The 23,233-nt window shown below is 36.1% G+C and overlaps 1 protein-coding gene across 8 annotated transcripts in view; it reads left to right on the top strand.

The window, feature by feature from the left end:
* SIK3 (SIK family kinase 3) overlaps positions 1-23,233 on the top strand; it is a 306,246-nt gene that overhangs the window by 151,321 nt on the left and 131,692 nt on the right. The window lies entirely within an intron of this gene.

The raw sequence follows: 23,233 nt of genomic DNA, 5'->3' as shown, positions 1-23,233 counted from the left end.
TTGTATTATCAGCAGATCTCAAGAATGGTGTGAAATAAAGACATTTTCAAACAAATAAAAATGGACAGTTTACTATCAGTAGTCTTTTACTAAAGGAACTTCTAAAGAATGTACTTTAGAAAGAAGTAAATAATTCCAGAAGACGTCAGAAATGCAAGAAGGAAAGCTGAACAAAGAAAATGGTAAACTTGTAGATAGATCTAAAGAAATTTTAATTTTATAAAACAATGAAAATAGGAATGTTTGATTTGTGGGGTTTACAAAGGTCAAGATAGAACTAAGATCCAGGAGAACAGTAGCAAATAAATCAGGAAATGGTGATCAAAGTTGAAGACTTACAGGGGTCTTGTATTGTTTGGGGAAAAGAGTAAAAAGGCTGATTTAATTTATACCTTAAGTTAAATAAGCATGGTGTCATCTGTTATGGAAACCGTTAAGAAGAAGAAAATGGAATGACCTGAAAGAAGGAATGAAAAGAGGAGTGAAAAGGGGAAAACATAGTAAAAGCCAGAAAAGTAGATTGCACAAAATAACATGTTAGAAAGGAATCTAAGAAATCATAATCGTACTGTGCTGTAGGAAAAGTCAAAGATTTACAGAATGGATTTCAAAAATAAAGCTTAAAGTATAATGATACAGAGATCTAAATTATAATGATACAGAAAAATTGAAAGTAAAGTGATAGAAATATATATACCAGAGAAAATTGTCTTTAAAAAGCTGCTATAACTATATTAATATATCAAATAAAATAAACTTTTAGGAAAAAAGCATTATTAAAGATTAAGTGGATGGAGGCAGGGCAAGATGGCAGATTGGTGAGCTGTATGTTTTAGTTACTCCTCCAGGAAAGTAGGTAGAAAGCCAGGAACTGTGTGGACTGGACACCACAGAGCAATTTGACTTTGGGCATACTTCATACAACACTCATGAACACGTCAAACTGCTGAGCTCAGTGAAATCTGTGTTTTTGCAGCCAGGGGACCCGCACCCCTCCCTGCCAGGCTCAGTCCGGTGGGAGGAGGGGCCGTCAGCGCCGGGAAGGAGAAGGGAGAACTGCAGTGGCAGCTCTTATCGGAAACTCATTCTACTGATCCACACTCCAACCATAGATAGACTGAGACCAGACTCCAGAGAATCTGAGAGCAGCCAGCCCAGCAGAGAGGAGACAGGCATAGCAAAAAACAGCAAGAAAAACTCCAAAATAAAAGTAGAGGATTTTTGGAGTTCTGGTGAACATAGAAAGGGGAAGGGCAGAGCTCAAGCCCTGAGGCTCATTTGCAAATCCCGAAGAAAAACCGATCTCTCTGCCTCCTGGATCTTTCCTTAATGGCCCTAATTGCTTTGTCTCTTAGCATTTCAGTAACCCATTAGATCTGCGAGGAGGGCTTTTTTTTTTTTTTTTTTTTTTTTAATCTTTTTCTAAAACAATTACTCTAAGAAGTCCAATACAGAAAGCCTCAAAGAATTGCAATTTGGGCAGGTCAAGACAAGAGCAGAACTAAGAGAGCTCTGAGACAAAAGGCAATAATCCAGTGGCTGAGAAAATTCACTAAACACCACAACTTCCCAAGAAAACAGGGGTGTCCACTCACAGCCATCATCCTGGTGGACAGGAAACACTCCTGCCCGTCGCCAGCCCCATAGCCTAGAGCTGCCCCAGACAACCCAGTGTGACGGAAGTGCTTCAAATAACACACACACACCACAAAACTGGGCGTGGACATTAGCCTTCCCTGCACCCTCAGCTGGCTGTCCCAGAGTTGGGAAGGTGGAGCAGTATGAATTAACAAAGCCCCATTCAGCCATCATTTCAGCAGACTTGGAGCCTTCCTACACAGCCCAGCAGCCCAGAACCGCCCTGGGGGGACGGCACTCACCTGTGACATAGCACAGTCATCCCTCAGCAGAGGACCAGGGGGTGCACGGACTGGAAGAGGGACCCACTTGCAAGTCTCAGGAGCCATACGCCAACACCAAGGACTTGTGGGTCAGTGGCAGAGACAAACTGTGGCAGGACTGAACTGAAGGATTAGACTATTGCAGCAGCTTTAAAACTCCAGGAACACCAGGGAGATTTGATTGTTAGAGCCACAACCCCTCCCTGACCGCCCAGACACACTCCCCATATACAGGTGGACAACAACAACTACACACACAAGCTTGGTACACCAATTGGACCCCACAAGACTTACTCCCCCACTCACCACAGAGGCAAAGCAGGGGAGAACTGGCTTATGGAGAACAGGTGGCTCGTGGATGCCACCTGCTAGTTAGTTAGAGAAGGTGTACCCCATGAAGCTGTAGATCTGATAAATTAGATAAGGACTTCAACTGGTCTACAAATCCTAAAAGAACCCTATCAAGTTAAGCAAATGCCAAGAGGCCAAAAACAACAGAAAATCATAAAGCATATGAAAAAACCAGACAATATGAATAACCCAAGCCCAAGCACCCAAATCAGAAGATCAGAAGACACACAGTACCTAGAGCAACTAATCAAAGAACTAAAGGTGAACAATGAGACCATAGTACGGGATTCAAAGGATATCAAGAAGACCCTAGAAGAGCATAAAGAAGACATTGCAAGACTAAATAAAAAAATAGATGATCTTATGGAAATTAAAGAAACTGTTGACCAAACTAAAAAGATTCTGGATACTCATAGTAAAAGACTAGAGGAAGCTGAACAACGAATCAGTGACCTGGAAGATGGCAGAATGGAAAATGAAAGCACAAAAGAAAGAATGGGGAAAAAAATTGAAAAAAATCGAAACAGACCTCAGGGATATGATAGATAATATAAAACATCCGAATATAAGACTCATTGGTGTTCCAGAAGGGGAAGAAAAGGGTAAAGGTCTAGGAAGAGTATTCAAAGAAATTGTTGGAGAAAACTTCTCAAATCTTCTAAACACCATAAATACACAAATCATAAATGCCCAGCAAACTCCAAGTAGAACAAATCCAAATAAACCCACTCCAAGACATATTCTGATCACACTGTTAAACACAGAAAAGAAGGAGCAAGTTCTGAAAGCAGCAAGAGAAAAGCAATTCACCACATACAAGGGAAACAGCATAAGACTAAGTAGTGACTACTCAGCAGCCACCATGGAGGCGAGAAGGCAGTGGCATGATGTATTTAAAATTCTGAGTGAGAAAAATTTCCAACCAAGAATACTTTATCCACAAAGCTCTCCTTCAAATTTGAGGGAGACCTTAAATTTTTCACAGACAAACAAATGGTGAGAGAATTTGCTAACAAGAGACTTGCCCTACTGGAGATACTAAAGAGAGCCCTACAGACAGAGAAACAAAGAAAGGAGAGAGAGACATGGAGAAAGGTTCAGTACTAAAGAGATTCGGTAGGGGTACATTAAAGGATGTTAATAGAGAGAGGGGAAAAATATATATGACAAACATAAACCAAAGGATAAGATGGCTGATTCAAGAAATGCCTTCACGGTTATAATGTTGAATGTAAATGGATTAAACTCCCCAATTAAAAGATACAGATTCGCAGAATGGATTAAAAAAAATGAACGATCAATATGTTGCATACAAGAGACTCATCTTAGACACAGGGACACAAAGAAATTGAAAATGAAAGGATGGAAAAAATATTTCATGCAAGGTACAGGCAAAAGAAAGCAGGTGTAGCAATATTAATCTCAGATAAAATAGACTTCAAATGCAGGGATGTTTTGAGAGACAAAGAAGGCCACTACATACTAATAAAAGGGGCAATTCAACAAGAAGAAATAACAATCATAAATGTTTATGCACCCAATCAAGGTGCCACAAAATACATGAGAGAAACACTGGCAAAACTAAAGGAAGCAACTGATGTTTCCACAATAATTGTGGGAGATTTCAACACATCACTCTCTCCTATAGATAGATCAACCAGACAGAAGACCAATAAGGAAATTGAAAACCTAAACAATCTGATAAATGAATTAGATTTAACAGACATGTATAGAACATTACCTCCCAAATCACCAGGATACACATACTTCTCTAGTGCTCACGGACCTTTCTCCAGAATAGATCATATGCTGGGACATAAAACAAGGCTCAATAAATTTAAAAAGACTGAAATTATTCAAAGCACATTCTCTGACCACAGTGGAATACAATTAGAAGTCAATAACCATCAGAGACTTAGAAAATTCACAAATATCTGGAGGTTAAACAACACACTCCTAAACAATCAGTGGGTTAACGAAGAAATAGCAAGACAAATTGTTAAATATATAGAGACGAATGAAAATGAGAACACAACATACCAAAACCTATGGGATGCAGCAAAAGCAGTGCTAAGGGGGAAATTTATAGCACTAAACGCATATATTAAAACGGAAGAAAGAGCCAAAATCAAAGAACTAATGGATCAACTGAAGAAGCTAGAAAATGAACAGCAAACCAATCCTAAACCAAGTAGAAGAAAACAAATAACAAGGATTAAAGCAGAAATAAATGACACACAGAGAAAAAAAAACAATAGACTGGATAAATATCACCAAAAATTGGTTCTTTGAGAAGATCAACAAGACTGACAAGCCCCTAGCTAGACTGACAAAATAAAAAAGAGAGAGACGACCCATATAAACAAAATAATGAATGAAAAAGGTGACATAACTGCAGATCCCGAAGAAATTAAAAAAATTATAAGAGGATACTATGAACAACTGTATGGCAACAAACTGGATAATGTAGAGGAAATGGACAATTTCCTGGAAACATGTGAACAGCCTAGACTGACCAGAGAAGAAATAGAAGACCTCAGCCAACCCATCACAAACAAAGAGATCCAATCAGTCATCAAAAATCTTCCCACAAATAAATGCCCAGGGCCAGATGGCTTCACAGGGGAATTCTACCAAACTTTCCAGAAAGAACTGACACCAATCTTACTCAAACTCTTTCAAAACATTGAAGAAAATGGAACACTACCTAACTCATTTTATGAAGCTAACATCAATCTAATACCAAAACCAGGCAAAGATGCTACAAAAAAGAAAAACTACCGGCCAATCTCCCTAATGAATATAGATGCAAAAATCCTCAACAAAATACTTGCAAATGGAATCCAAAGACACATGAAAAAAATCATACACCATGACCAAGTGGGGTTCATTCCAGGCATCCAAGGATGGTTCAACGTAAGAAAATCAATCAACGTATTGCAACACATTAACAATTTGAAAGGGAAAAATCAAATGATCATCTCAGTAGATACTGAAAAAGCATTTGACAAAATCCAACATCCCTTTTTGATAAAAACACTTCAAAAGGCAGGAATTGAAGGAAACTTCCTCAACATGATAAAGAGCATATATGAAAAACCCACAGCCAGCATAGTACTCAATGGTGAGAGACTGAAAGCCTTCCTCTAAGATCAGGAACAAGACAAGGATGCCTGCTGTCACCACTGTTATTCAACATTGGGCTAGAAGTGCTAGCCAGGGCAATCTGGCAAGACAAAGAAATAAAAGGCATCCATATTGGAAAAGAAGAAGTAAAACTGTCATTGTTTGCAGACGATATGATCTTATATCTGGAAAACCCTGAGAAACTGACGATACAGCTACCAGAGCTAATAAACAAATTTAGCAAATTAGCAGGATACAAGATTAATGCACATAATTCAGTAATGTTTCTATATGCTAGAAATGAACAAAGTGAAGAGACACTCAAGAAAAAGATACCATTTTCAATAGCAACTAAAAAATCAAGTACCTAGGAATCAACTTAACCAAAGATGTAAAAGACCTATAGAAAGAAAACTACATAACTCTACTAAAAGAAATAGAAGGAGATCCTAAAAATGGAAAAATATTCCATGTTCATAGATAGGAAGGCTGAATGTCACTAAGATTTCAATTCTACCCAAACTCATCTACAGATTCAATGCAATCCCAATCAAAATTCCAACAACCTACTTTGCAGACTTGGAAAACCTAGTTATCAGATTTATTTGGAAAGGGAAGATGCCTCAAATTGCTAAAGACACTCTAAAAAAGAAAAACGAAGTGGGAGGACTTGCACTCCCTGACTTTGAAACTTATTATAAAGCCACAGTTGCCAAAACAGCATGGTACTGGCACAAAGATAGACATATAGATCAATGGAATCGAATTGAGAATTCGGAGATAGACCCCCAGATCTATGGCCGACTGATCTTTGATAAGGCCCCCAAAGTCACTGAACTGGGTCATAATGGTCTTTTCAACAAATGGGGCTGGGAGAGTTGGATATCCATATCCAAAAGAATGAAAGAGGACCCCTACCTCACCCCCTACACAAAAATTAACTCAAAATGGACCAAAGATCTCAATATAAAAGAAAGTACCATAAAACTCCTAGAAGATAATGTAGGAAAACATCTTCAAGACCTTGTATTACGCGGCCACTTCCTAGACTTTACACCCGAAACACAAGCAGCAAAAGAAAAAATAGATAAATGGGAACTCCTCAAGCTTAGAAGTTTCTGCACCTCAAAGGAATTTCTCAAAAAGGTAAAGAGGCAGCCAACTCAATGGGAAAAAATTTTTGGAAACCATGTATCTGACAAAAGACTGATATGTTGCGTATATAAAGAAATCCTACAACTCAATGACGATAGTACAGACAGCCCTATTATAAAATGGGCAAAAGATATGAAAAGACAGTTCTCTGAAGAGGAAATACAAATGGCCAAGAAACACATGAAAAAATGTTCAGCTTCACTAGCTATTAGAGAGTAGCAAATTAAGACCACAATGAGATACCATCTAACACCGGTTAGAATGGCTGCCGTTAAACAAACAGGAAATTACAAATGCTGGAGGGGATGTGGAGAAATTGGAACTCTTATTCATTGTTGGTGGGACTGTGTAATGGTTCAGCCACTCTGGAAGTCAGTCTGGCAGTTCCTTAGAAAACTAGATACAGAGTTACCGTTCGATCCAGCGATTGCACTTCTCGGTATATACCCGGAAGATCGGAAAGCGGTGACACGAACAGATATCTGCGCGCCAATCTTCATAGCAGCGTTATTCACAATTGCCAAGAGATGGAAACAACCCAAATGTCCTTCAACAGATGAGTGGATAAATAAACTGTGGTATATACACACGATGGAATAGTACACGGCAGTAAGAAGGAACGATCTCGTGAAACATATGACAACATGGATGAACCTTGAAGACATAATGCTGAGCGAGATAAGCCAGGCACAAAAAGAGAAATATTATATGCTACCACTAATGTGAACTTTGAAAAATGTAAAACAAATGGTTTATAATGTAGAATGTAGGGGAACTAGCAGTAGAGAGCAATTAAGGAAGGGGGGACAATAATCCAAGAAGAACAGATAAGCTATCATGGATAAATTTAACGTTGTGGGAATGCGCAGGAATGACTATGGTCTGTTAATTTCTGATGGGTATAGTAGGAAAAAGTTCACAGAAATGTTGCTATATTAGGTAACTTTCTTGGGGTAGAGTAGGAACATGCTGGAAGTAAAGTAGTTATCTTAGGTTAGTTGTCTTTTTCTTACTCCCTTGTTATGGTCTCTTTGAAATGTTCTTTTATTGCATGTTTTTTTTTTCTTAATTATTTTTTTTTAATTTTTTTATTTTTCATACAGTTGATTTAAAAAAAAAAAAAGTTAAAAAAAAAACAAGGAAAAAAATATGTAGAGCCCCCTTGAGGAGCCTGTGGAGGATGCAGGGGTATTGGCTTACCCACCTCAATGGTTGCTAACATGACCGCAGATATAGGGGACTGCTGGTTTGATGGGTTGAGCCCTCTGCCACAGGATTTACCCTTGGGAAGACTGTTGCTGCAAAGGAGAGGCTAGGCCTCCCTATAATTGTGCCTAAGAGCCTCCTTCCGAATACCTCTTTGTTGCTCAGATGTGGCCCTCTCTCTCTAGCTAAGCCAACTTGAAAGGTGAAATCACTGCCCTCCCCCCTACGTGGGATCAGACACCTAGGGGAGTGAATCTCCCTTGCAACGTGGAATATGACTCCTGGGGAGGAATGTAGACCCGGCTTCCTGGGATGGAGAACATCTTCTTGACCAAAAAGGGGATGTGAAAGGTAATGAAATAAGCTTCAGTGGCAGAGAGATTCCAGAAGGAGCCGAGAGGTCACTCTGTTGGGCACTCTTATGCACAATTTAGACAACCCTTTTTAGGTTCTAAAGAATTGGGGTAGCTGCTGGTAGATACCTGAAACTATCAAACTACAACCCAGAACCCATGAATCTCAAAGACAATTGTATAAAAATGTAGGTTATGAGGGGTGACAGTGGGATTGGGAAAGCCGTAAGGACCACACTCCCCTTTGTCTAGTTTATGGATGGATGAGTAGAAAAATAGGGGAAGGAAACAAACAAACAAACAAACAGACAAAGATACCCAGTGTTCTTTTTTACTTTAATTGCTCTTTTTCACTTTAATTATTATTCTTGTTATTTTTGTGTGTGTGCTAATGAAGGTGTTAGGGATTGATTTAGGTGATGAATGTACAACTGTGTAATGGTACTGTGAACAATCGAATGTACGATTTGTTTTGTATGACTGCATGGTATGTGAATATATCTCAATAAAATGAAGATTAAAAAAATAAAGATTAAGTGGGTTGCTAAATATTGATAAAATTCCAGGTAGCCAAGAAAATATAGTAGTTCTGAACTTGTATTTATTTAATAACATACCTTTAAAACATAAAGCATAGAATTTTAAGGAGAAATAGTCATATCCAGTAGCAGTGGGGCATTTTTAGCAAACTGTGTATCCTTAGATTTCTTTTCAAGAGTACTTGGAACTTTTATGAAAACTGATTGCATTTTAGGCTATAATGCAATAGTCAGCAAATTTCAAAATATTGGTATGATACACGACTATTTTCTCATTTCTGTATGTTAGAAAACAACTACAAAAAGAAAACTATTTAAAAAGTTGCATTTTTTGGCTTATATTCTCATATTAAAAAAGGAAAAGTTGAAAAAGAAATGAGACTTGAGCACTCAAGAGATTAGAAGGACCAAAGAATAAATAAATCCAAAGAAAGTAGAAGGAAATAATAAAGACTTGAATTTAATTAATAGTAAATAAATGATAAGTCAAATGTTAGTCCTTTGGAAAGAAAACTACCAAAATTAACAAGTCTCTTATAAGATTGATGAGAGAGGAAGGTGAAAAAAGGCACAAGTAGAGAGTGTGCAGAATGAAACAGATCATGGATTCGGTAGAGAATAAAAAGTATATATTTGAACAACTTTAAGCCAACAAATTCATGAACAAAAACAAAATGGAAACTGTTGCGGTTGCCTTGTGCTGCCATTTTCCAAAACACCAGAAATGGATTGGCTTTTATAAAAGGCTGGTTATTTGATTACACAGTTACAGTCTTAAGGCCATAAAATGTCCAAGGTAAGGCATCAACAGTCAGGTACCTTCACTGGAGGATGGCCAGTTGCATCCAGAAAATCTCTGTTAGCTGGGAAGGTACATGGCTGGCTTTTGCTTCGGAGTTCTGGTTTCAAAATGGCTTTCTCCCAGGACGTTCCTTTCCAGGCTGCAGCTCCTCTCTAAAATGTCACTCTCAGTTGCTCTCCAAAATGTCACTCTTAGCTGCTCTGAGGTCCTTCTGTCTGTGAAGTCCTTTATACGACTCCAGTGATCCAATAACACCCACCCTGAATGGGCAGGGTAACACCTCCATGGAAATTATCCAATCACACATTTCACTCAGTTGATTGAGTCACATCTCCATAGAAACACTCAATCAAAGAATCAACAATATCTAATCAACAATAATATGTCTGCCCACATAGGATTGCATCAAAGAACATGGAGTTTTGGGGGATATAATATATCCAAACTGGCACAGAAACATTTCTAGAAAAATATCTATTTAGAAGGAATAGAAAATCTTAATATACAATATTCATTAAAGAAATTCATCCATTGTATAAAAATCTTTCTGCAGAGAAAATACCAGGTGTAGATGATTTTATAGGCAATTTCTACCCAATGTTATAAAAGTAGGTAATTTCATTTTTATCCAAATTTGTTGAGAAAATAGAAAAAGTGAGATAACCTTACATTTTTTTTTGGTGCTAGTGTAATCTTAGTTTCAAAATCAGCAAAGACAGTGTTAGAAAAGAAAGTTACAGGCCAGTCCCACTCTTGAACGTAAATAAAAAATTCTAAATAGACTTATCAGTGATTTGAACTCAAGAAGTTTTAAGTGTTCAGTACTTTATGACCAAGTGGGATTTTTTCCATAGACGCAAGGTTGATTTAACATTAGAGAGTATATTAATGTAATTCACTACATTAACAGATTAACAGATAAAAATGATAGCATATAATCAGTTTAGTAGATACAGAAAAATTTATAAATTTCAGAAACTTCAGAATAAAAACTTACACAGTCTTATTAATAAAAAGCAAAAACCTGATAAAGGATATTTACAAAACAATTAGAGGAAATATATCATACACATTTAAAATGAATCAGGTACCTGCTGTCTCCACTTTGTTCTGAAGGTCCTATCAGCTCAGAAAAACAAGAAAAATTGTAAGAATTAGAAAAGAAGCAAGAGGTCTGTCATTATTTGCAGAAGATATAGTTGCCTAAGCAGAAAATCTTAAGGAATCTCCTGATAAATTATTAGAATTAATAAGAGTTTAGCAGTGTTTACAAATATGATAAAATCTGTGCAAAGCCAATTTTCTTTCTGTATATGAGCAACAAACAGTGCAATAAAAAGTAAACAATTTACAATGGCTTTTTTTTGTTTTACAAAAAGTGTAAAGCACTTAGGAATAAACCTTACAAAATATGTGCATAACCTTTATGTAGAAATATAAAATGTTTATTGAAAAACATTATAAAAACTTAAATAAATGGAATGGCATACTATATTTGTGGATAGGAAGACTGTATTCTAAGTGTGTCTGTTTTTGTGATAATTTACAGATCCAAATGAATTCCAGTCAAAATCCCCATGGGTTGAAGGAATTTGGCAAGCTGATTTTCCCTAGGAAGTATAAAGATTTTTTAAAGTTATAGTAACCAAAGGAATAGGGTATTGGTACAGGAATAGACAAAGGGAAAACAACAACAAAAACAACAAAATAGAGAGCCCAGAGACAGACCCATGCATATATGGAAATCTCATATAAGATAGAGCTGGCATAGCAGATCAGTGGCAGAGGAGTGAATGGATTATTCAAAAAATGGGATGGAACAATTAGGTTATCAATTTAGGTAAATATAAAGATGGCTCCCTAACCTAACACTACTCAAAAAATCAATTCCAGATAGAATTAAGACTTAAATGTGAAAGGTAAAATTTAAAACTTGGAAACTTGGAAGGATTTCTTAAGATGCAGAAAGTGCAACCATAGGAAAAAACATCAGTAAAGATGAGTACATTAAAATTAATAACTTTTAATCCAGGGTCTCTTTTTCATTGCCAGTGGGAGTGTATATTGGAACTAGGCCTTGCCTTCTAAGGTACCTCCTAAGTCACAGTAAGTCTGCTCTTAGCTATATATCCAAGAGAAACTCTTTGAACATGTACATCCAGAGATAAGTACAATAATATTCATGGTAGCACAGTAATAAAATCCTGGAAACAGCCCATATGTTCATCAACAGAAGAATAAATGAGTGTGGTATATTCACACAATGGAATGTTATAGTCAGAACAAAGGAACGTTAATGATGTGCATCAACCTGAATGAACTGTAGCACCGTATTAAGTAAAAAAGTGGAAGCCCCAGAAGATTACATACAGCATACTACCCTTTTTATAAGGTTAAAGGCAACTGAAATAAAAATATGTACTTTTTGGGAATATGTTTAAATGCATTTTTTTCTTTTGTTTTTCAAAGACAAGGGAATGATGAACACAGGATCAGGGTTGTTTGTTGGGGAGTTAGGGAAATGGATTTGTGCTTGAGAGTTTTTGTTGTTGTCCATGTTAAAAGATACCAGTTAACTTTGTGGTGTACAATTAATCAAGCTGTACTCTTTAAATTTGGTCAGCTTTTTATATATGTGTGTACATATCTATGTGTATATATATACACACACACATACATAAAGTAAATTTAAAAGTTCTATTAAAAATTAATTGAATTAAATTAAAAAGTTTACTTTAAAAGAAAAGAGGACCTCATAAAGAGAGTAAAAAGGTAAGCCACAACATGAGCAAAGATGCCCTGACAAAGGTTTATTTTCCAGAAGATACGAAGAACTAAAATTAAAAAAAAAAAAAGAAAAAAATGAATAAGTATTTCACAGAAGTAGAAACAAACATGAGCATATGAAAAGATCATCAAACTTTTTGTAATCAAGGAAATGCAAATCAAAACAGTGAGAAACTGTTTGCCCCCACTAGTCTGAGAAAAAATAAAAATAAAATAATGGTTGTTGGAGATGACGTGGAGCAGTGGGAAGAGTCCCATTCTTGGGTACAACCATTCTGGGAAACAGTTTGGCTTTACTTAGAGATTCCTGGGTAAATAATTCACTGAAATTCTTGTGCTCATGGCCTAGGAGACATATATAAGAACATTGTTCGTAATAGCTAAATATGTAAACAACTCAAATGTCTAGCAGCTGTAAAATAACGAGGTTAGTATATTCATAAAAAAATGACAATTTAGCATAAATTGAAGTACTGCTACTTGAATATAACAGATTAAGAAAAGGCTGTTAAGAATAACATAAGTATGATTCTATTTACATAAAGTTTAAAATAGGCAACTCTAAAGAATATGACATTTGGGGATACATGCATATGGTAAAATTGTAAAGAAGAGAAAAGGAATAATTAACAAAAACTTCAGGATAGTGATTATCTGGGGAGAGGGGTTGGAATGGAAAAATACATAGGGATCTATAGTTTATTTCACAATAAAAAGTTTTAAAAGTGTGTTGTTAAAAGTAACCCTACAGTGATTCTTTTTCTAAGGGAAAGAATTTTGGTGCTACAGATAGTAGTTCTTAATCCCTTGTTCTTAGTCATAAAATTCTCCAGTAAATTTTTAGTATTTTTTTCAGGGTTTCTTCCTGTCAATCTTAAGTAGGGAACATACCTAGAAAGAAGACGAAAGTAGGAAGATCCAGCCACAAGTTCCAGTTCAATAGTTATAGTCTTAGAATGAGATATTAGGCCTTTTTATCCTCCGTGTCTTAAAATTTGCTTCATTTGTGGCTTACTGTTGTCAGAAGCAAAAGTCTGTTAGTTTATAATTTTGGTCGTCAGAAGAGGCACTCTTTTGCCTCTCTCCTTAGCTGGAGTCTGCTGTTTGTTAAAACTCTCCATGCATTAACATCTCTTCTTTCCTGAAGGAATGTGAAACCCAATAATTACACCCAGACCTGACCTACTTTGGAGGAACCAGAGGACAAAGAAACCCTAGTTTTCTTCATCCTTTTTTGGTAAAAAAGCAGAAAATTTGGAAGATGAGGCCAGAACTTCCTATATCTATTCTTTGTAGAGCCCAACATAGTTTGTTCCTCTTGCATGCATTACAAGTTTTCCCGTGTTTATGTTGCTGTAGACTAATGGGACTTTATGCTAAAGAAAGCTTTGTTGTGTCTGCTGATCTGGAAATGTTTAGCCATTTCCTAAGGTACTATGGCTTTGAGAAAATAAGGATGACAGAAGCTATTTGTTTTTATTTTTAATTGTCTTATTTTGCATGTTTGATTTTGTAAACACTTCAGTACTTTTCTTAAGAAGTAGTTGGGATCAAAACATACACCCTTATATTAATGAGTTGACCAATTGGGATAATAGTTTGGACTAGTCATCCCATTTAGTTATCATCGTTGATAGCTATCTTTCTTAGTGGTTTTTCTGTTGTTATTTTACTAAGTTGATGGGTTATCATTATCCCAATTTTTAATATTTGCTTTATCCATTGACTTTTTATTATTATTAAAACTCCCTCTAAATCACAAGCAGAAGTCTTTTTGATTTGGTTCATTAACAGTTACTAAAACCCCACAATTGGGTTCTGGGCCCTAGGTCCTGTATTGGATGTTTAAGACTTTACTGAACGCATTGTTTTGTAAAATAAATACCAACCTTAACAGAGGAATATCAGTACCAGTGTCTGAAATATAAAGAACTAGAAAACACATACTGACATGAGATACTGCATAACGATAGACATATAGATCAATGGAATAACATTGAGAGTGTGGAAATAAGCATCTGTGTCTCTGGGCAGTTGGGTTTTGACAAGCGTGCCAAGATTATTTAATGGGGAAAGAATAGTTTTTTCAACAAATGGTGTGGTGATACATAGATATTTGCATGCAAAAGCATGAAGTTGGACCTATCTGATACCATATGCAAAAATTAACTACGTCTTTTAAAAAAAATCGACATCTTCAGACTCAGCCAGGAAAGAATCCACTTCTAAGATCATTCAGATTGTTGGCAGAATTTATTTTCTTGTGGCTGTGTGATCAAGGACCCCAGCTTTTTGCTGGCTGGAGACAGGCTGGAGGCTGTCTTCAGATCCCAGACATTGCCTAGAGTTCTGAGAGGACACTAGCAGTTTTCTTCTTCTGTGGGCTTCTGCAACACGATCACTGACTTCATCAAGCCCTCAAGGAGAGTCTCTAGTTCTAGTCGGCTAAGAGAGACTTTTATATAGAGGAGGGCAGTCACACGATTGACTTCCCTTCCACCTTTACCATGTTCACATGCCTGTACTCAAGGGGAGGGGATTGTATAAAGGCCTGAATATGTGCATCTTTATGTGTGTGTGGCACTTGATCACTGTAGGGGTTGTATGCCACATATAATATGACTTCGGTAAAGAATATTTAATTTTGTGTAGGACTGCATCCAATGAGTCTATCTTGATGAAAGTTGCCACAGAGTGGCCTGATAGCGCTGGTTGTAGTGAAAGAATAAATCTTATGATAATTGGCATTAGGTTCAGTGAAGGAAGGTAGAAGTTTTCATGGCATGTACCAGCAGAGGATGAAGAAAGAAGTTATAGGGTAGTGAGGTAATGTGATAAAATTTCCCTGTTTCATAATTTTGCTAAAGGTCAATGCTTTCTGTCATTCATTCCTTTATTAGTCAGTTTTCTATGTTTTTATTCAAGAATTCATTACCATAAAACTGGTTTTGAGAGGCAGTGAAACAGTGTTGACAAGGACTCAGGGTTCTAGACCAGGACTGCCTAGGTTTAAATCCTACCCCTGCTCGTTACTAATGTCTGAGCTGAACAAATTACTTTATTGGTGCGTGCCTCAGGAAAGTCTGTAAAATAGGAATATTAATTGTACCTACTTCATAGTGTTGTTGTGAGGATTAAGAGTTAATGCCTGTAATTGTTCATTTTTTTAAAGTTGTGATGATGGTACTATGATGGTGTTAAGAGAGAGAGAAAAAACATTTTTGAGATACATATTGAAATATTTACAAATGAAAGGATACAGTGATTGGGATTTTGGAGGAAAATGGTAAGGTATGAAACAAAATTGGTCATGAGTTGATAATTGATAAAGTTGATTGATGGTTTAATCACATTATTCTGTCTAGTTTTGTACATATTTGAAATTTTTCGTAATAAAACGTAAAAAAAGTAAGTTAATGCCTCAGCACATATGAAGTACTCAATATATTTTAGCTATTCTTACTATATTTATATTTAATATATTGGAATTGACTGGTCTAAAACAAAGAAATAAAAAATTAAAAAAATAAAATTGAAAATTCAATTTTCTCTCTCCTAAGATTCTTCTTATAGATGGAAACTTCATCAGGTTTGGATGACATAGGCAGCATTCTTAGATTTGCATTTTTGGTTCTGTGTTAGCTCCTTCTTTAAGTTGTAATTTATGGTTTAATTAGTTTTACTTAATTGCAGCATGCATCACATTCCACTTGATTTAGTCTACCATTGTTTGTTCTGAAAGTGGGATGAAAATTAATATCAATGTCATAATATCAATACTGTTACTGGTATTAACAGTAGGAGACATTGACTTTACCAATAGTGAAAATATCGGCAGCAACTGCAAAGTCTTTCCCATGTAAACAGCGGTTTAATGTATTAGTTTAATATATTAAATTGTTTAAGTAAGAAAGCACACTTAAGAACTTATTCACCAAGGTTATCTCAAATGTGGTAAATGCATCTTTCTGCTTGTTATTATATGCCCCTACACTACACAGCGCTGTAAAACTAGATGGCTTGAATATTTTCCTGGCTAAGATTGAGAATTATCTGATAAATGATTTGGATTTATTTTTTGTGAACGAATTTTAGAATTCTTTTAAAATAAAAAAGTATTAAAAAACAATACCCAAACCTCCAGAGTTTGAGTTAGGAATTGGTGCAGTGTGACCTTTGCTTGATAACTGCTTTCAAGTCGCATTACAGGCACGCCTTTATTTAATAGACAAGGAAATTGAGAACCAGAGAGGTTAAACCCAAATTTCTTAGAAACAGAGCTGGAAGTGGAACTCTAGAATCTCGACTACAGTCCTGTGTTCTTCTTGCTGTTTCAGTGATCTCTAGTCTATTAAGAGCCCTAGGGTTCTAAGAAAGTTTTGTCAGGCTCTGAGCCTTCTGCCCAAGTTTACCAGAGTAGATTCTCTTTTTTCTGTTTCATGTATTGGGGTTTGTATGAGATTTTATTCAGAGGGATAAAGGTTCTGCTGTGTATGTATTTTTTTGTGTCTTCCCTACACTGAACTCCTTATTCTGTTCCATCTTCTATTCAGTAAAGTATATATAGATTTTTTTGGAGGAATTTTTTTGACTTTGCTTCAAAGAATGCTGAAGAAATCTGTGACCCAGAGACCTCAGAAAAATTGATAAGGACCTTTAAATATGGAGGGATAATTATTTTTGGTATGCCGTTATTATCAACATTTTATTTCCTTCCAGCTCTCTACATTCTCTCTTCATTTTCTCATCTCATAATTCTCATTCCTTGGGACTGTCTGTGTGTTTTTCATGGTATGTTATTTTTTTAAAAGATATTTATGCAGATATGTGTATCTTAAATGGAATTATTTCTTATGTCTAGATCTCTTTGGCAGTGAATTTAGGGCTCATATCAATTTTCTTAAAAACAGTATTGTCATAAGAGGTGTAAAAGAGGCCCTAAAAAACAGTCTTATAGGTTGGGTTTTCCTTAAATTGTGGGTGCTTTTAATGATTAAAAAAATACCCCTCACTGTTTTTCACTATATTCAATATCTTAGTCTATTAATTTGTAATTGTGATAATGCCCTTTAAAGTAAAATTCTTGGTCCTACTTTAGTAACTTCTTAAAATTCTAGACTTGTACTGTAATGTTACTTTAGGACTGTCATAGAAGGTCGGAATTTAGGATACGTGGAATCCTGCTAAGGGAAAGGACTAACAATCTAGTTAAATGCTAGTGCTGTTACATTAAGCACATACTACATGTTAGTTGTGTTTTGACATTTATATGGTTATATCTAATCCATACAATAATGAATTGTATTTTAATGGAACAGTTTTTCATCTTTTCTATGGCTGTGTTGTTTCTCAACAGCCCCCACCCCCTTAAAAATAAATATCAGAAGTTTGGGAAGTGATTAACATTTACCATTAGACTTTCATGGGAGGGATGACAAAACCTTGAGGGCAATATACTGAGTGAAATAAGCCAGATACATAAGGACAAATATTGCAGGGTCTCACTGATAAGAACTAACTATAATATGTAAACTCATATACATGAAATATAAGGTACCAAGATATAGGATGAGGCTTAAGAATGGGGAGTGGTTGCTTTGTATGAGCAGAATGTTCAATTAGGAAGAACTTAAATGTTTGGAAATGAGCAGAGGTGTTGGTAGCAAGATGTGAGAATAACTAACAGCGCTGAATGGTCTGTGAATGAGGTGGAAATGGGAAGCTTAGAGTCATGTATGTCACCGGAAGGAAAGTTGGAGGTCAAAAGATGGGAATGTATAAAACTGAATCCTATGGTGGGCAATGTCCGTGATCAACTGTACAAATACTAGAAATCGCTTCCATGAACCAGAACAAATGTATGACAATACAATTAGAAGTTAATAATAGAGGGGCATATGTGGAAGAAATATATACCTGTTGCAAACTATATACTACAGTTAGTAGTATTTCAACATTTTTTCATAAACAGTAACAAATGTACTTTATCAATACTAGGAGTCAACAATTGAGGGGGGTTGGTTAGGGATAGGGGAAGATTAGAGTTTCCTTTTCTCTTTTTCTTTTTTCATCTTTCACTTTATTTCTTGTCTGGAGTAATGAAAAGTTTCTAAAAATTGAACAAAAATTAAGTGTGGTGGATGCACAGCTGTATGAGGGTACTCAGGGGCAAGTGATTGTACACTTTGGATCTTTGGATAATTGTATGGTATCTGAACAATCTCAATAAAAATGAAAAAAAAATTCAAAATAAAAAATTCAAAAAAAATTACTTAAACTTGATTATTCAGCATATAAAACACATAAACATTGATTATGGAAATAAGTTTGTTAGATTTGAAAATGTGATGATTACGAAGTATAAGGAACTCATTGAAGCCAGGATAAATGCCAAAAGCAATAGAACAAAAAATTCCCATTTTGATGGAATTTCAGAAGAAGAATTATCTTCCAGCACTGGTGGTGTGCAGTTGTCATCAGGAAAGCCCCTCTGAGGGTAGTTGGTGCCATGTTCCCGATGGGCACAGGGAGGCTGGCTCTTCAACTCTTGTCTGCCATGGGGTCTTCCATTAACATATACATTCAGACTAGAAATCCATGATTTGATGAAGATGCACCCATCTCTTGACAAACCATTATCTCATAGTTCAGGCGTCTACGGATACATGACAAGTAAGAATTTCACAAATAGGGACGGTATGATGAAACCTGTTAATGGAGTTTGCTTCGTGTTTTTCTTTAGTCTTCATTATCAAATAATTGGGAGATGTAAAGAGAAGATGAATTTGGGATAGTTTTTCAACTGTTATTGTGTTCCCTTGGTTCACTCAACCTCCTCGAACTGCAGGCTGTATTAGTAGGCCTTGGGGCATATTAATATAATTTAAGACAATTTAATGTATATACTGTTGCTGACTTTGTTCACCAAGAACAACACTACCATTGTAAGATTAGCAAGATCCTAAGTGTAATAAATCTCCATAGGGGAAGTTTAAGAAAGTTATGCTCTACTAGCTCTCTTTCCGGCTGGTGCTTTTAAAAGTTTTTGAGTGTTCTAGGTGCTATATCTAAATGTGCTTAACAGTACACATGCTCTTTGATAAATGCCGTTCTTGGGAAGAGCACACTCTTTCTGTGAATCTGTGTTATTTTTACCTGTGAGCTAGTACTCCAGGAAAGAGTAGCATGTACCTCATTAAGAAAATACATCTTGAAATTCATTCAGCTCATTGCCTCCTTCTAACCTCACACTCAGGCCATTGCCAAGTTCTTTTCCCACATGTCTAATCTTTCTTCTCTGTGAACAACATTTCATCTTTCATAGCTTTATTTCCCACCATAACTTAAATTTTTTTCTCTTGACTGCTTCGCCCTGTTTTCTTTTATTTCAAAACATTTCTTAATAATTATTATTTTATCATTATACCCTTTCTTAGATATTGTTCTTTGGTAGCTCCTTTAAACTATGAGCCCTGTCTTGTTGAAAAATTAGGCTCCTACCCCTCCTTCTCCTCTCCGTCTCTAATACTTAACTGCCCCATCCCTTCAAAGCCTCTCCTATCTGCCCTGTATTCTTTCTCTTCCTCTTTTTTGCTCTTCCCCCACCTCAACCCCACCCCCACCCCGCCTGTCCTCCCTTCTGAGTTTCAGAACTTCCTTTTAAATTGCTCCCTAACCTTAGAATTAAGCCATCAGTCCCATTTTAAATCTCCTTTTTAAACTTCTGAGATTTGGTCAATATAAAATAAGCACCTGAAAATGGAAAATTGGGTACTGATATTTTGTAAATGATTCTTATCTTACCTTCATTGTGTTTGTCAACTCCATCACCCTCCCAGCTCCTCTCTTTTGTCCAGTTTATTTAGGGGCTAAACTTACAGACCAGGAGTTGATTGAACATTATACAGAGTGTGTGCTAAATGTTGTTGGAATTGTGTAAATGTTAAAATAACAACAACAACAACAACAATAATGTCAGTTTGGCTGAGGGAGATACCTGTAATGTTAGGGAGGGTCCTAGGACTTCTGTTGGCTGAGAGGATAAAAATCGTAATCAAATGGGAATACTTGGAACTGATAAATTATTTTCTTTTCGTTTTTTAAAAAAATTTTCCCTTTCTATGCCTTGAATTTCAATTACTGAAAATTTCCCTTGCTTCAGACACCACTTATTTATTATGCACAATATATACTATGTTCTACCTTAAAAATAGCTCTAAGAATAATACGTGTTTCATGGTGTAATTTCCCACTTTCAGTAAGCTCTCCGTTCTCTATCTCCCAGACATTGTAAATTCTTGAACTGTTTTGTATTTACCATTCAGTATAGCCCAAACAGAGAAGTAAAAAAAAATAAAAGTTCAACTTCTCATCTACAAAACACTAGCTATTTTAAACTGTGGTTAACTGCTTCCTTTGGACCCTTATCTTTGATGGCCATGTTGAGTCCTCCAGTCTGGCGTTGGCAACACCCTAAGCACCCCAGCCATTCTTTAGGACTGATGGCTGCATTTTCCCAGGAACAGTTGTGATTGGTGCAAAATGAATAGAATAATGGGTTCTTTCCAAATATGAGTCTTTGCCTTGCCCCTTAAGTTACTTGATTTGATTATTTATTACAAACTAAAATATGGACTCCTATTGGTTCCAGTGCAGAGGTCAGTATCTTTCCAAGGATGTGGCCAGCCAAAATCCTGACTGTGGCCATGTGGCACATCATTAATCATGGCCATTTATTGCCTGGCAGGTTTAGCCCAAGAGTCTGGCTGATGTAGGTTTTGGTGGTTTGGGATTTCTTTAAACATGTTTCCTGATGACAGTTACTTCTGTTTCCTAATAAGTTTAAAAGAAAAAAGGTTTTTTTCTTCAAGGCTGATTCTCAAAGGCTAAATTCTTTTTCTAGCCAGCCATTCTTAGCTGGGTTCTGTGGAAGAATTAAGCCCTGCAGAAAAAGATTGGGTGACTCTCTTAGTTCTCCCAAGGATGCTGCCATTCTAGATGCGTAGGAGAGAAGTTCATTCATTACATCCAAAGATGCCTTGGGACAGTTACTGTCAAAGTTTGGGCCAGGGACCCCACAGTCTCTGAGACTATTTCAGTGGTTCCTGAAAGTCAGAACTGTTTTCACAAAAATACTAAAACATTATTTGCATTTTTACTCTCATTCTCTCATGATTGTACAGTGGAGATTTCCAGAGACTGCATTATGTATGATGATATAATTACTCTGATGACTGATGGAATGTGTGCTTGTGTATTCCTGTATTTGAAATTTTTCTATTTTAATTTCTAATTTTAATTGTAATTTAATTTTTAAGTAAATACTGATAGATATAACCTATATAAACAAAACTTCTTTGGGGGTTCTTAGTAACTGCTAAGAGAAGGGGTCCTGAGACCAAAAAGTCTGAGAACTGCTATCTTAGGGCTTTATGACTTAATTCTCTCCAGAACTCCTGTTGAGAAGGGCTGCTAGTGAGCTGCTCATGGGTGGTACCTTAAACTAATCAGTTGCTCAATAAATATTTTTTAATGTAATTAAATTGAGTCCTTGGAATGCATGTTTTGAGACCTTACTTGAGATTCTCTCCCAAGGCAATGGTTGAGCATTGAATGCCTTGTAACCTGGGCCAACTATCTGTGAGATAGGTAATTGGCATTCTTGATATCGAGTCAACTGTTTCTGAATCATTTCTCTGCAATACCTGCTGTAAGTGTGTGTGTTTTGGGGGGGGTGGTTGTTATGCAGCTTACTGGCAACGTCAAGACAAGTGCTAAGCAATAGGATGTGGGCCACATAGGAGATTTTAGATTTTCTAGTGCCCATATTTACAAAAACTGCAAAGAAACAGGCGAAATTGGTTTTAATAATACATTTTATTTTACCAGATATATCCCAAATATCATTTCAACATGTAATCAGTGTAAACAGTTCATCAATGAGATGTTTTACATTTCTTTTTTTAAAATATAAGTCTTTGCAGTCTGGTATGTATTTTACATTTATAGCTCATCTCAATTTGGACTAGCCACATTTCAGGAGCTCAGTAGTCACATGTGGCTGGTACTACTGTATTGGACAACTCATACCTAGTCATAAAATAATTCTGGATCTGAGCTCAGAATAATCTAGAGTCAATAAGCTTTGTCATAGGGATAGAGAATGACAATTTCACCTATAGAAGTTAATATAAAACAGAACCCTCTTGAAAATAACTCAGAGTGGCAAAAGTTTAATGTCTACCTAACCTTTAGGACATTTCAAGGAGAAGTAGCTCTTTCTTCCTTAAAAGAATTTTGAAAAAATAAATTTATCTCCAAACTATCACTTTGTAGGTTTTCTGCCAAAGTGCCAGGGCCTCTGGGGTCCCTGGACCAAATTTTGAGAAAACTACCCTAAGATATGTTTTCTTTTTCTTAATCTGTTTATTTTATTGTATGAAATTATTGTACATGCATCTGCATACCATTTTAAGGGAATGGTCTTTCCCTTTCTGGAGGAATTTTAGCAGTTGCAGTCTTTGCATGTTCCTCGTAAATAGTTCCTTTCATTAACTGTTTCCATTTGTCTTAGCATATCACTAAATGAAGAGACCTGCTTTGGGGATTTATTTCTGGGGGGAAAGGGTAAGGAGGAAGGGCAGTTTGTTTTGATTTTAATATTAAATCCTTCATTGGTTCATTGGCTTTTATTCTGTCACTTCATCTTGACTGTGAATGTGGTGTTGGGATATGCAAATGAATTATTACCGGTTCTGAAGAAATCATTATTTTTTTTTCAACTTCATTCCCTACAAACATTATTGTGTGTGCTAAAATGAAGTAAGAGTTAAAAGAACTGTGAGAATTAAAGTGAGAATTAAAAGGGGGAAATGGCTGTTTTTCCCTTTCTAGAATGAATAATAAAGAACTATTACTTTAAATTTGGCACAATCTGAAGTCAGGGTTTTTTGCCTCCTTTCTTTTTTTCCTTAACACATGCCAATAGAAAAAGATAGAAGAGTTTGTTGAATG

Source organism: Choloepus didactylus, chromosome 6 (genome assembly GCF_015220235.1).
Source record: "Choloepus didactylus isolate mChoDid1 chromosome 6, mChoDid1.pri, whole genome shotgun sequence".
In the NCBI taxonomy this organism is placed as follows: Eukaryota; Metazoa; Chordata; class Mammalia; order Pilosa; family Megalonychidae; genus Choloepus; species Choloepus didactylus.
The sequence above is the reverse complement of the archived record's forward strand: the minus strand, read 5'-3'. Positions and strand labels throughout refer to the sequence as shown.